Genomic DNA, 5,597 nt, shown 5'->3' on the forward strand with positions numbered 1-5,597 from the left:
CTAACCAACCAAGCATACGAGAATTCCCTTTGGGCTTCAATACCGAAAATATATAAAAAAAATATCCAAGTTAAATTCAACAGAAGAAAAATCCGAGAATAAAACCAAAAAAAAACAGAATCAGGACCAGAAGAGAAAAAGAGCGAGTTATGTGTGTTATGAGCATCATTTTCAAAAGGATTTTGTTTTAATTTATCAGAAGCTAGAAAAAAACATTTAAAAAAAATCAAATAAAACTTGAATGTTTCATGTTATGTATAAAATATATTAGATTTTGTTAAGTCCTTTTTGTTAGCTCTACAACATGTGTATGTGTATTAAATATTTTTCTATTATTATTTACTCAAACTGCCCATACATGTATTGATGTTTAGGGAGCCCTACCTCTATTTGTAAAAAACGAAAAAAAAAATTAAATAAAATTGAATCAGCTCCTCTTTTTAGTTGTCTAAAATGCTTCAATGCGTGAATTTTCGCTTCAACTGTCAGCCACTTAGTTTGCCATCAATATTTAAACAGTTGGAAGAAAAAGATATGTTTAAAGGGGACTATAAACATAAAAAAAGAAAACTTGCTAAAGTTTGTATTTATTTTCTTAAAACTTATTTTTTTTGCCTTGACTTCGTTGCTTTTGTTTCAATGAAAAAATCATTGAAGCTTATGAAAAGGTTTGATATGCTTCAAATAAATGAATCAAATGAATGGTTATCAAACAGTTATTGTCTTCCCTTTTTTTCCTCTCTTGAGCAACAAACATTAATGATTTTCTTTTTAAATCAATGACTTTAAAAGGGGGCCAAAACAATTGCCTGACATTTATGACAATCACAGTTTTCGAAGAAGAAATAAATTTTCTTTTTTTATATTTTTTTTTTTTTTCAAAAGAATAATTTTCTATAAAAATAAAATTATATGTAATATCTTGAAAATGTTCTATTAAAAAAATAACTTTATAAAACAAGAATTTATTGAAATTTATTAAAAAATGTTCCTTTAAAAAATATTATCGATGATAGTTAAAAAAAACAAGTATGAATAGACAGACAGACACCAGGTGGTGCAAGAAATAAAAATTACTAAAAACTTTCTATTAAAGAAAAATTTATGGAAAATGTTCTATAAAAGTAAATTAATAGAAAATTTTCAATAAAAGAATATTTTTTCATAATTTCCTAAATAAGAAAATTTATTAAAATATTTCTATGAAGGGAAAATTCATTGAAATTTTTCTAAATTATAATATGTATTGAACATTTTCTGTAAAAATAATTTTATTTCTATACAAAACATTATCAAAATTTTTGTATAACACAAAAAATTTATAGAAAATTTTCTCTACAGAGCAAAATTGATTTTCTAATTAAAACAAAATATTTTCAGTAAACAGATAAAGATAAAATATACAAAATTTCAAAACGTAATAAAAGAAAATTTATAGAAAATTTTCAATAAAAGAAAATTTATTGATAGTTTTCAATATAAGAAAATCTATTGAAAATATTAAATAAAAAGAAAATTTCATAAAATATTTCTAAATTAGAATATGTATTGAAAAATTTCTATAAAAGAAAATTTTTCGAAAGATTTTTATACAAAATATTGTCAATAAATTTCTATAACATCAAAACATTATAGAATATTTTCTTTACACATTTAAGAAAATTTTCTCTACAGAAGAAAATTTATTGAAAATTTTTTATAAAGAAGAAAATTTAATAAAATTTTTTTATATAAAAGGAAAATTTAACAAAATATTTCTAATTAAAATAAAATTAACAAAATATTGTTAGTAAAAAGAACAAAATTTGAAAATTTTCAAAATAACGCAGGAAAAATTTACATTGAAAAGTAATGAGATAAAAAGGTAATAAAACTTCTATTTGCTGCTTTTTCATTTGCTATATTTTAGCTAGTTGATAATATTGGAGGCAAATAGTTCCATACTGGCTTGTATATAAAGAGTTAAAGAAGTACTTCCTATATCGCTTACAAAGAAGTAGTAGAGTAAGTCGTTTTGTTGTTAATAATAAAAAGAGCTAGCGAGAATACGAGTCGGGGACTTCGGTTTATTAGTCAAATTTAATACTCAATACACATCTGCTTTATTACGCGTCAAATAAAGGTTTTTAAATTCAATTTTCTTTTCTTTTTCGTAAAACATATTTCTTAACTTGCAATGAAATAAAATGTACAAATACAAATGTACAAATTGGCAAAACTGAAAATAAATTACTTCTATATCAGATTAAGAGAAAATCATTACTAAAATACTTCTAAGTAATGCAGATGGTAAGTAGTTGTCATTGAAAATTACAGGAAATTACAGGATTTTTGCTGGCAATCTTTAAATGTATGTAATAACACTTTTTATTTAAAACTGTTCATGCATATTATTTTTTTATTTTAAAATACTCCATGCATATTGATGATTATTCAAATTTTTACATTTTCCAAATGTCAACTTGTATAAACAAATATTAACAGTTTTTCTTGAGATATACATACATGACATGTTTAAGAAAAACAAATAGAGTAGAATTTAAACAAATAAATAAACAAGTAACAAAGATACAACAAGAAGCATAAATTACAATGTAATTATTTAATGTATGTATGTAGTTGTTTTTTGCAGTTTGCTAAATAAACACTATTACAAAGTCAATTGAATTGCGTAATTTTGAAATTAATTAAAAAAAAAAATATTAAAGATCCACAGTCGGGAACAAAAGTCACTGTTCAATACACATACATACATATACATGTACATATGTATTTTAATCAACTTGATTCTACCTCCTTAGAATTGAACATTCAATCCAATACATTTATAACATTTCAATTTTTTAAAACTTATTTCCAAAATGTCATAACAATTTAAATTTCCGTTCATTAAAATAATTTTAATGTTCTTTAAAAACTTCATTCTAAAACACAATAAACAAACACATTAATTTTATAGGAAAAACATCTGCTAATAATCACTCTCCACAACAAAAAAAAAACAATATGAGAATAATTATTTGTTTTAATCATTCTACAAAATGTATTTAAGATTAAATAATCTTATAAAATTTTCATATAAAAGCATCATCATCACCACCATCTTCAACAACCACATCATTTTCATCGTCGTCAGCCTTATAGTACTCCTCCCCAAAAATGTTCTCATCATCATCATTGTCAGGTTTTGCATTGTGTATCGGGACGTGTAATCATCATTTATCTGATTTATGACATGCACATATTTTGCAAATTGCTTAAGAATGAAAGATCCAGAAACAAAAAAAAAATATATATAAAACTACTTCACATTCAATATACTTGAATAGTAGAACATTAGATACATACATATGTATTGATATATGTATTTATGTATCTTATTGATGTATTGATGAAATATTGAGAAGAAAAATTGTGAAACGATTGAACAATAAATACTTGTATCATGTTATTTTTTGGCTGCAAACTTTATTAGCTGCTTCTTGCTGCACATAAGGCGCCAATATGTTTTTGCAACAAAAATCTTTAGCAAAGTGAAAAAAGAAAAAAACCAAATAAATAAAGGAACGGAAAAAAGTAGCTACACGCTTTATATGTCAGCAACATGTGTTGCAATATCGAGTAAATTTGCTACAGCTACATATGTATGTATATGAATGTGTGTATGTGTAAATGTTAAATACCCAATCGTTTTGAATTCATATCCTTTTTAGACACCAACGATGTATGTATGTATGCATCAACGATGTACTTCCTAGTCCATTGATTTTATTTTAGTATAATTCATAGTTAAGAACATAGAGTAGTTCATAGATTAGTCAATTGACTACATAATGAACTATTCCATACGCTAGTCCAAAGGTTATACAACAGACTAGTCTATAAAATAAACAAAAGACTAGTCTATAGAATGTACAACAGACTATTCTATAGACTGCACAGCAGACTAAATTCAAAGACTATTGCATAAAATAGTCCACAAACTGCTCAATAGACTACTCTATAGACTACTTAACATACTAGTCCATAACATATTCAGTAGACTTGTCCATAGTCTAGTCAACAGTCTATTCTATAGGTCTCTATAGTCTACTAAACTTAATACAATTACATATACAATCTAAAGACCACTCAATAATCTAGTTAATAGTATTATTCGTAGACTATTCAACAGACTACACTTAGACTATTCCATTGACTATTTAATAGACAAGATAATGGACTATACAATAGACTAGTTTAACGAATATTCAACAGACTAATCCAAAGACTTGTCCATCGACTAGTAAATAGGCTAGTCAATAAACTAGTCCATTCGATAGACTAGTCCATAGACTTTTCAATAGACCAGTTCATAGACTAATCCAAAGACTGATCAATAGCTTAACCACAATCTAGTCAATAGACCAGTCATTTGATTACTTCATAGACTACTTCATAAACTAGTCAATAGACTATGCATAAATTAGACTAAGTTATAGTCGAGTCCATAGACAATTCCGAAATAAAGCAATTTCGTTTTGTTTTATCTAAGGGAATAACCCTCCCATCACAACTACCGGGTATTTCCTCCATGCATTAGTTTTATTTTTCATTCATACGTGATCAAAAGACAAGCGAATTTTGTGGTGCATAAACAGACACGTCTGTTTATTACATTTTAATTTATAAACTACGAGTATAAAGAATTTTTTTTATTAAAAATGAATAAAAGAAAATCCTAAAACAAAAACTAAATTCAATGAAAAGAAAATTAAATTAGATTATATGTGTATGTATAAAAGTGTTTGAATAAATACAAAAGAAATATTTTCTACATAGTTTAAATATTTTTTAATATCAAAGGCATTAGAATGTAGTTGACGTTACTTTGAAAATGACTTTAAAACAAAGTTGCAAGTATTTCTATTGTTTTTCGATGACCTTAATAGTTATGATAGCAAAAAGAGATTCGTTTATACACAAGCTATTAATACTTACAATTAGGCTCTTTTTATAAAAAAAAAACTTATTTTATTAAAAACCACTAAAAACGAAACAAATAGATAAATAATTCAAAAGTATATCCTTTCTTTTAATGAGCTAGTGTTTACTTGTTTAGCCTAAACTTTTATTGATTGTGTTTTCTTCCATCTATGAAATAGTCCCCGATAAAAAAACATACTTGTAAAAGTTCAAGTTAATGGTTGGCCATCATATATCATTCATTACCCTATGTGATGCAATTAGTGGACATTGAAATGTTGTTGTCGTATTTTAGCCCACAAATTATATGACTTTAGTTTTCTTACATATTTACAATACCAATAGAACATGCAATCAAAGTTTTTTGTTGTTTTCCTGCTATTAAAAGTTTTTCGCAAATGTTTTGCAAAACCATAGAAAAAAAACAAAAAAAAAATCAAGAAACTTTTTATTAACTTACTTACAGCAGTAAATTGGTAAATTACACTGAGAAATATAATTTTTCTGAAAATTTTTTATCAAAATAATAGATCTATCTATCTATCTATCTATCTATCTATCTATCTATCTATCTATCTATCTATCTATCTATCTATCTATCTATCTATCTATCTATCTATCTATCTATCTAT

This window comes from Lucilia cuprina, chromosome 3, assembly GCF_022045245.1.
Source record: "Lucilia cuprina isolate Lc7/37 chromosome 3, ASM2204524v1, whole genome shotgun sequence".
In the NCBI taxonomy this organism is placed as follows: Eukaryota; Metazoa; Arthropoda; class Insecta; order Diptera; family Calliphoridae; genus Lucilia; species Lucilia cuprina.